We start from the raw sequence: 10,735 nt of genomic DNA, 5'->3' as shown, positions 1-10,735 counted from the left end.
GAAGCGACTAAGAGAACTTTGATTAGCCGCATAGAGCCACTGCAATAGGGATAGCCTTCTGCAAACAAGACTTTTGAATAAACATGCAGGGATCGTACGCAACAGCCGTGGTTACTTAGTGGCTACGGCGTTGCGCTGCTATCGCGAGGTCGCGGGATCAAATCCCGGCCGCGGCGGCTGCATTTCGATGGGAGCGAAATGCAAACACGCCCGTGACCGTGCATTGGGTGCGCGCTAAAGAACCCCAGGGGGTTAAAATTAATCCGGAGTCCCCCACTACGGCGTGCCTCATAACCAGAGCGCGGTTTTGGCACGTAAAACCCCAGAATTTAATTCTGAATCGCACGCCATCTCGGTGTTCCTCGCCAATTCTTTCAATAACTTAGCCATTCAGTCCTCCGCTGTAGCCATTCAGTCCTCCGCAGTTTAGGCTGTAGAGCTGGACTGGCATATGCTCCACTTGAACGACTTTGATGCGAACACACAGAGACGGTATACAAAGTGTCTAGCAAATCGGAGTCGTGAAAGAACGCGAGCAGAAGACATGCGTAGGCCTCCCGTTCGAATCTCTCGTGAATTAGCAATGTCTTGTGAAACACTCGAGACTGCCATTACAACGCGCAATATGTGATATGAAATTTAAAAGCGAAGTCTGAAAACTGTTGTGGGAAGCAAACAAAAACAAAATATGAACAGAGCTGTCTTGCACTAGAATATGTAAGAACGGAAAGACGCTCTACAGCGCATATAAGAGACATTCCTCCCTGCCTTTCTCATCTCAGTTCTTTCTTTCACACTCTTTTTATGTCACGCTATGGAAAAAACCTGGAAGCCGCAAATGAGAGCCAGAAGAGGGGAAATACGAATGCTAATAGACGGAGGAAATAAGAGCCAAAGGTCAAAGATGTATAGGGGCCACGGGTATACGACAACGATGAATAATTGGTATATTGCTACGCTCTTAAACAATATTACACCCTTTGGGTCGTATCTTGCCACGCAGCAATAATCGTCATCTGTCTTGCCCACATTTCCTTTCTTTAACGCTGCGAGCCCGGTACTTCCAATTGAGTCACGAACGGCATGCGCGTCATCAGCATGGCAGAGCATTTTCGACAGAAAAGTAACGAGCGCAGCGTTTTTAAGAAAGGAAATGCGGGCAAGACAGATGACGATTATCGTTGTGTGGGAAATATACACCCCAAAGGGCGTACATTTGTTTAAGAGCGTACACATTAAAATTTACGCCTTTATGGGTGTATAAAGGGTGTTCGGTTGTCCCATGGCTAACACGTACCTTCATGTTTAAGGGATAAGATCTAATTGTTAGTGGGAGCTAATGACGACGACTTTTCCTGGCAAGTAAAAATGATAGCTGTGACAAACGACACAAAACGTGCATTAAATGAATTTTCAACGCTATCGCGGTCGAATATTTCTGTGCGCCCAAGGCTCTCAGCATTATTACATAGTTTTCAACCACGCTTTCTTCTCATCGCACACCTAGTTAGAGGTCGTTGTCATGCTCGATAAAATTTGTTAAAACCCTAACAGTAGGGACGTTACCCTTGGGACAAGCAAACACCCTTAACGGTGCAAACAATTTTAGAGTGTGCATCTGCATGTACACTCTAAAACTGAATGACATGCATGTATAGTACAAAGTAAAAAAAAAATCTCGTTGCAATATTGTGGAGCAAGTAAAAAAAAATTATAGCCTGTTTCACCTGATTCTGTAGCTTGACTATTTTGCCTCCTTACAGATTTACCCTTTATCCGCTGAGGTTGTTCACTGCATGTTCAAGGCATTCTGCTGATCAGCGCGGTGTCGAGGGTTTGTTCCAGTGACCACAGATTGCTAAAACGGCCGTATACTGTGATGAGTGCTTAAGAACCCATGGTTAGTTGAAATTAAACCAGAACCCTTCACAGCAGCGTCTCTCAGATTTCCACGTGTACCTTTGTGATGTGTAACATGACTTGTTGCTTTATTGTCCTTTGCTTAAATGGAAACACGCACTCAATAAAAAAAAATGAAACGTAACACGGTCTATAAACAATCGATAAACACAGATCATCAGTAATTCGAGGAGGGAATGATATTCGATGAATCCCCAAAATCGTGAATTCGAGCAAAAGTAATTCAAGCCGGACCCGTTGAATCCTCTATTCACATTTCCTTGAATAGGGCAATAAAAACAATATAAGATGGTAGGAAACAATAAGAATAAGAATAACTCATATCGACGGATTATACTCGTTGAATAATAAATATCCGCAGCGCACTACAATTAACAAGAAATGACACAGTAACCAAAGACGACTGGCGACGCCGCCTTGGCGTTACCAGAGCAGTTCCCTGTGACGTCATGCGTTTTGACGCACCTTAATCCAGGCAAGCAATAAACGATTGCGTACAAAATTACGTAGACTCAACATAGCATCTTTTGAAAACTGAGCCTGCACGAAAACGGACGAAAAGCTAAAAAATGGAATCAAATTCATGACGTCAAGCCGACGTCATCGGCGCCGCGTTTGGAGCACGAAATCCAAATATGGAAGTATGGTCTTCCTGCTCCCTGCTAATGAGCAGTATTTCTGCGCCAAGGCAATATAAATATAGATTCGGAAGGATACCTTAACGGGAGAGGGGGGGGAGTTTATTGTGACGTATTGTCTCGCTGCAGTTGCCCCTTTAACATAACTAGTGCTTTGCATCGGAGTCGGAGTGCTAGTTTGACATGCGGATATTTGGCAGCTACGCAGTATTACATAACACTGCAACATTGCATTATGCAAAAAAAAAGTGGCAGGAAACGCAGAATAAAAAGACAGAACCAAAAAGCAGGAACAAAGAATAGAAGCAAAGATCCTACTATAGGCAAAAGCAAAGATTCGTTAGCGTGGGAATCACTGGAAGATTTTTACACAAGAAAAAAGAGAAACTACATTAGCGACATTAGCGATACGCCTCTTTCACTTGTCAGTAGGGAGTTCAAGTTGTTGTTGTTGTTGTTGTTGTTGTTTCATGTTTCGTATTCCGCGCAAGGTCACCAGAGAATGTAGACCTTTCCATGTTCCTGCCTGTCATCACCAACACTCAGCCGTCCACAGAATACGGATTCTTTATAACGCTTATTTTCATGACCTCGTTATTTTTCATAACTCGCTGTCATTGTTATTTTCCGAGATGTGCGTTGTTGCGTCATAGTTTTACATATATTTTTAACTGCCCTTCTCCTCCTTTTGCTTTTGTATACACCTTGCGCCTTGTTGTATGTACTCTCTCCTTTTCAAGTTTGTTCTTTTTATTAATTTTTGTACTTATATTTCCCTGCCGTATTTTTTAAATGTATGTGTGCGGCTGCACTTACACCTCATGGCTGTTTCTGGGCACAGTAGAAAATTGATTGATTGATTGATTGATTGATTGATTGATTGATTGATTGATTGATTGATTGATTGATTGATTGATTGATTGATTGATTGATTGATTGATTGATTGATTGATTGATTGATTGATTGATTGATTGATTGCTGTGGGGACTCCTTGTCAAGGCGCGTCTGCAACCTGTGCGCAGGTGCATGCACACCTATAATCTGGGCTTCGGGCAGTGGTAGTAGTAGTAGAAAACTTTATTGACAAGGAAAATAAAAGACTCTAGGAGAAATATACAATGGGTGGTGTCTTCATTTCAAGACTCCACTGGCCTTGGCCGCCGTTCTAGCCTGCGCAACGAGTGTGCGCTGCTGATCAAGCTCCGAGCGGAGCAGAGGGGTCTCCCATTGCTCCTTCGTTCTATGTGTTGTAATGTCCGGGGGTTTCGGGCCCTTACATCCCCATGTAATGTGGTATGCATCGGGCCGGACTTCGCACCACGTGCATTCGCCTTTGTAGCGCTCGGGGAAAATGATGTATTTGTAAAGATTGGGGAATGTATCGGTCTGGAGCTGCCTCCAGTCCCGAGCTTCCTGAGCGTTAAGCTTCTTATTTGGAGGGGGAAAGTGCTGTCGTTGTGTTCTCAGGAAGTGGAGTCGTGTGTTGTAGGTGACGGGAACTTCGGGAAGAAAGCTTGAGTCGGGGTTGGAGCCCGCTCGGTTGGTATGTCCTCGAGCTAGTGCGTCCGCGACCTCGTTGCCCTCTAATCCCGCGTGACCAGGCACCCACGTTATCTGATGTTTTAGGGAGGAATTGGCGCTCATAGAGTTGGTTACTATGCCCAACAGCTTTTTAGGTATTCTGCCTGCAAGTAGGAGCCGACAGGCTGCTTGGGAGTCTGTCATCACGTGTACACACTGGTTACGGGCGTCGCTGTACTAGATCGCCAGCAGGATTGCTGCCACCTCTGCTTCCGTGATCGTCGTGTGTTTCAAGGAGGCGCTGAAAACCTCGTTGTGGGAGGAGTTCACCGCAACTGCCGTTGCCCGCGTGACCTCGCTATGTGTTGCTGCGTCGACGTACACCGTGTGCGGGCTGCGTGCCGCCGTCCGCTTCAAGTAGTCTATTCTGGCCGAGCGTCTGCCCGACCCGGCTCCGCTTGACATGTTTTTGGGAATCGGGGAGACGTGCACCCGCTTGCGATATGTTGTTGGGAGGTTGGCCGTGCTTTGTATTCTCTGGACGTCTGCCGGGTAGCCTACCCGCTCCAGAGTTTGCCTACCGGTGTCCGTGCGAAGGAGGCGTGCTCGTTGCGAGAGGAGAACAGCCTCTTGGATCTCCTCGAATGAGTTCGAGAGGCCGAGGGCCTCTAGTTTGGCGTTTGAAGTGTAGTGGAGAGCGTAGCGCTCGTCCTTGTTCTTTCTATTTGATTGCTAGCGCCATTATGTTTTCCCCATACGTCAACAAGCTAGCCCAGCGAAAGGGTAGTTTTTTAAGCGATTCTCAAGCTGTCCCTATAAGATAGCATGTCGAGGCATCTCTCCTTTATGCCTCTCTCACTTTCTGTCCTTATAAGATGGTGCAGGTCGAGGCATCTCTCATTTATGCCTCTCTCACTTTTTGTCCCTATAAGAAACATCGGCTAAATCACAGCGAATGATGCTTTAGTATACGAGATACAAAAACTTACACCGTTGCAAAGGAGAACCAGCATGACATAGTACTGCAGTGTGTATACCAAGTCATTGTGGAATTGCAGGGAATGATGCTGTAGATGCTTTAGCAAGCGGGGTACATAAAAAGAATGAGATTTCGCTTCTGCCTTTGTCAAAAATGGATGCGCGTTGCGCTATTAACAAAAACCTGCGTCCGAATTACGAGAGAGACTTGATTTAATAATGGAGGCTCAATGTTCAACATTATCCAGGATAGATACACTTATGAGGTTCACCATACCGATGATGATCATTATGATGATGATTTTTTGGCATCTCTTTTGAAGCGGCGCGGTTGGCAAATGGTCACCTAGCCTAAGCAGGTATGCTATACATGCTTATCGTTTTAGCATTTCGCTTACATCTCCTTAATCTGTGTCTACCTTGTACAGTTACTATATGCCTGTAACGGATCCGGTCCTCTCAATCTCTTCCCTACTTTTGTTCCACAAATGCTCTAATTGTCTCTTGCTTATCTCGATTGCTGACCGGTTAAATTGCTTCCATCCGCTTTAAATCCCAGCGCTTCTGGAAGGTGGACGTTACCTACGGCTCTCACTGGGTGAACACCTTCGCATTATGTTAGGGTATGCTGAGTGGTCTCCGGAGTTTTGCTGCAGCATACACATGCCTCATCCTGTTGCAAATGTTTGCTCCAAAATGCTTTTGTCACTTCAAATAGCAGAGCACTGCCCTTTGTGTTATTGTACGGAGCTTGCTATTAATTTTTTTCCGGCCATTGTTATAAATCTCCATGGTCTTTTTTGTTTCCATCCTTTGCATCTAATTCGCTTTCTCTGTTCCTCTCACTTTCTTTTGGATGGCCCCCTGTTGTCTGCTTACACTTTCAATTGCCCTGTACTTTGTTGCCAACTTTCTTGATATCTTTCTTCATTTTGTGTCCACGCTTTTGAGGTACATATATTTATGCGCTTCATCCGCCCATTTATTTTCATCCATGTTCCTGAGTTTTTCTTCAAAGCAAATTTAGCTCTGCACTTCTCCGACTTCAAAGAGGCCTATCCCATGTCACCCTGCGCTGCCTCATTTATGGTTTTACCGTGGGAACACAAAGTCAACCGGTCTACCAATATTTGGCTAACTTTCAACCCCAACCATATCTTCCATTCTAAGCACAGAACGATATACTGCAATCATTAGCGCTGGTATCATTACTCCTTTCTTGATTCATGGCACCATCTGATGGTTATTGCAGGCCCAAGGTGTTTTACGTCTCATTATTGCTGCAATCCGATCAAGGCCAGCTGCGCTATATTAACTGTAACACATAGATTACGACTTGGTGCTGCCTACGCAAAATGCTTGCAGAGGATAGTTGATTACGATGAAGGCGCCAAATAAAGCGACGAATAAAGGAAGAAGACACGGGACAACTGCGTAGGCACACTAACTGAGCGTTTTATTTGTTGACACAGGAATAAATAGTGGCTGCCAAGAGTAAAAACATCAAGAAAAAACAGTGCCGTCAGCTGCATCGCGCAACGAAAACACGATACAGAACAGCTTCTTAAGCGCCGCTCCCAAGATACGCCGGTTCATTTGTCGATAGAAAAACTGAGGGTTCACTGATACAAGCATTACCACGCTTCTTGGTCTCAAGCGCTTCCAATATCTCATTTGTCAGTTGATCACCTGCTCTGTTCAAAACACAGGTTCTATCAAAATCTGGAGTGCACTTGTGAGCCTTAAAATGAGCACTAATGTGACCTGAGAGCTAGTTTTTCATCTTATATCGATGCTCACACAATCTGTTACTCTGTCAATCTGTACGTGGTTGTCCCGTGTCTTGTTCCTTCGTCCGTCGTTTTCTTTGGCGCCTTCATCGTAATCATGTATAACCAACTCGCCCACCAGCACGTGCTCAGTATAGAGGATAGGAAAAGCTCATAGCACAGTTTGTTCCCATAAACAATTTGATGAAGAAATAGAACACCTTCTCTTACACTGTAGCATTATCCTACCGACATAAGCTGCCAAGAAAGCTGCAGATTCTGGATAGACGACTGCTGTCGTTCGAGAAACTTGTGGGTGCGTGGCCAACAGAAAAATCCCAAATAAGGGCAGTGCGTGCATCTGTAGACTTTCTTGAAGAAACAACAATCTCTAATATTATATATCTTAAAGTATCTCGGAAGATGCTGCACTTTTTATGACTTCGATTGGTACTTATATAGAGATATGCGTAGACGTTTGCGACACTTGTGGCCGCTACGTAGAGCACATGATCCCAGAGACGTATCCTTGTATCTTCATTGTATATTGCATGTATTGTTTAGACTATACAGATTCTTTAAAAGCTGTAAGCGTAGTGAACGCGAAGCTTTGCAGAAAAGTTCCTAGGCGCGGTGGACATATTTTGTTGGTGATAACGTGAGCTTCAAAATACTAATCAACAATAATTCGTTAACTTTTTTATTAGAACCTTGGGGGCAGTTGTTTATACAATAAATTTGGAGGCAGTAACATTTATAGTGCGCTCCCCATCTTTAATAATCAGGAAAATCGCCCCTAATTCGAGATTCGCTCATTCCAGGCAATGTCGAAACCGAGCGCACCGCGAGCGCAGGAAAGGCTGGCCCGCTATCATATCAGACAGAAACGCTCCGTGATTAAAAGCGCGAAGAAGTTCGAAACAGAACGTCGCGGCCAGTCGCCTCAGGTACTGATACGGCAAGGTTTCCCTGGGAAGCATGTATCGTGACGTGTTGCATCACTATTTGCCGCGACATGTCATCATTCAACCGTCGTCACACACTTTGTCAAATGGCGTTTCCGTCTGGTGTAGCAGTGCGGCGCGCATGGTTTCGGTGTTGCCTGCATTTAGCTTCAAAATTCGATGACGAATATATCAAATTAGGTGCAACTTTCAGGATTAAAAAAAATGGAGGTGCATTAAAATGTGACTGCCTCCAAATTTGCCATAAAGACAAACTATCCTCAATGTTGTAAAAAAAAAGTTAATTGACCAATTTTTGTTGATTAGTCTTCTGAAACTCCGGCTATTAGAGGCAAAGTGTGTCTGCCTCGCCTAGGAGATAGAGAGAAACTTTTATTGCTTAAAAGGATTTTCGTGGAATGGTCGGAGCCCCTTTAGTCCGCTTGACCTCTCTTGTGAAGGACTGTTGTCCCGCCAGGTCTGAGCTCGTTAGCTGTGCCTCCCATTGCTCCATTGTGTGACGTGTTTTATCAAACGGGTGTTATTCACAATCCCATGCAATGTGTTGTAGCGTTGATATGCCGCCGCGCCAACAGGCGGCTTCCTCTCCACTGAGATGTGGCTGAGGGGGAGGGTATTTTTTTTTCTGGTTGTACGCTGATGAGCGAGAATCTCTCAGGCATTTGTTGGATTGGGGTTATTATGGTGGCTTCTAGGGACCGTCCCAGTCGAGTCTGCCCGCTTAATAATCCCTCGGGCTTGCGAAACGGCCGGTTCGTTCCCCTCCAGGTCCTTGTGGCCTGGACACCATGCGATCCGGTGATGATGGGTGAATTTCGCCGATATTATTGAGCGACTTGTTTTGATCACGTGGCTCCTGAGCAGGCGACATGCTTCTTCTTAGTCTGTGATTATGGTGATGCTCTTTTACGTGCGTTCCGCTGGAGCGAGGGCCATTGCCAAGGCGAAAGTTGCGGCAGCCGCCCGAACTCCTCCGCAAAAACGCCACATTCGCTGCGCTCATAGCTTTCTTTATATATATAATAAAACTGTACAGTCTAAAAAAAACACCCTGTGTTATGGTGTGTGGCATATTGCGGTGGTCTCTATGTTCTTGTTCTTGTTTTCATTCTTTCTTGCTTTCTTCTTTTTTTTTTTCTCGATTGCATTGGGCTTGTGTTCTAGCTTGTTAATTTGTATTATGAACTAGTGGCTTATGTGTCACGACTTCTGAACTATTCGCGCAAACCCGTTCTTCAGTGCCTTTGGCAACGCCACGTCTTTGTTCTTCTCAGCGTGTTCCTGTTTCAATTGCACGTAGGAGCAGAGGAGTAGCCGGCGCCTCTACGAGGCACCAAAATCTCTTTACACGCACTTATATATATATATTTTTTTTAACACGGGAGCCTCAAAAAAGCAAGTTGTCTGTGAGCGTTTTCTTTTCCGTCCGGCCACTTGTGTATGAAGCTCTCTTTAAAAGGCAGTTTAAGATGAGAATAAAAAGCGACGGCAGCCGGAAGCAGCGAGCAAGTGCGCAATATGATCCTCAACAATCCGCGTGTCATCCGGACCTGGCCATCTTTGTAGTGTTATCTGCTAGGCGCGTTCCCGGCGTAGTGTGCCTATGCTCGACCCCTTCGGGGTCAGGCGTAGGCGCACTACGTTGCACGTTCACTTTAAAACTCGCTCCTGAGCGAGCGGCACGAAACACAATCCATTGTTGTCCCAGCAGCAATACGGGCGTCAGGCGACGTTGGAGCCGAGGTTCCGCGCGCCGGTCGTCCAGCCTGTTTAAACGGGTGCCCCCACAATGTGAAAGGGGGTGGCGCTCCGAACGCTTTAATCGTTATCGCAGCGCCACTCAAGCTCATAATGGGCAGTGCTCTGCTTTCCGTGCAGCGGTGCAACAGCCATTAAAGGTACATAAGAGGCGCCATCACCCGATCACGGAACGACTATTTTTCATCTTCCTCCAGAACGGAGAGGCGAAAGGGGAAGGCGTAGAAGGGCGACGCAAAATGGCGCGCATACGCACACCACGCGCGGGGAGCGCTCCTCGAATCGCGCGGCGTCTGCAAAGTTTTCTCCTCGAATTTCGGAAGTGCAGACCCGCCGTCGACTGCGCGCGCGCGTCGTCAGCGGCTAAAAGCGCGCTCGCGGGTGAGTCCTCATCGCCAGTTTCCCGTCCAAGATGGATGACCGCGGTGGCTCGCGGTGCGCCACTCGGGGTCTCGTGCGGGGCAGTGAAGAGGGGCCGCAGGCAGCAGCTTCCGCAGCTCCCGCGGTGCGCGGGTGGGGCGGCTGGGTGGTCGCCGAGAGCGCCCGCGAGGTTCCGGTCGCGTTCCGGAGCGGCTCCGCGCCATGGAAACTTTTTTTTCGCCAGAAAGAGGGGGGCGAAGAATCTACAATGACGAGATAATTGGCTGCTTTTGTAACGGTGGCTGGTTACACTGCTGCCTTTCTGAGAACGACTATACGAGCACACTTAGATATTGCTTTTCCTTATTATAGTGCGGCATACTGACGCATGAATTGTCAAACAAAAAAAAGAAAAAAGGTCACGTTATCAGTTACACAGAGACTCGTCGATACAAGCGTTCCCGAAGAACGCTAGCTAGTTGTAAATAATAATAATAATAAATAACCTTTCTTTTTATTAGTTACGTCACTCAAATGCACTTACAAGAATAATATTTAGTGCCAGTCAGCGGCATTGTGCCGTTTTAAACGTTGATATCTTGTCCTAGAAGTAAGCTAAGGAAGTACAGCTGTGCAGAAATTCTGCATTTTCGTTCGGATGTCTCTATGTCCCCAATGATAATTTCATTCCAGAAGTCACTTTCGAAAGAAGACGAAGAAGAAGGAGGCTGCATTCGGTGGCGAGAATACCACAGACTGCACAAGCACCGTCTTAAGTCAGTCTACAGTAGGGACATATACCTATGAGTGGTGCATAAGTGTCAG

The sequence above is a fragment of the Dermacentor andersoni genome, chromosome 1, assembly GCF_023375885.2.
Source record: "Dermacentor andersoni chromosome 1, qqDerAnde1_hic_scaffold, whole genome shotgun sequence".
NCBI classification, from domain to species: Eukaryota; Metazoa; Arthropoda; class Arachnida; order Ixodida; family Ixodidae; genus Dermacentor; species Dermacentor andersoni.
Note: the sequence above shows the minus strand (reverse complement) of the source record.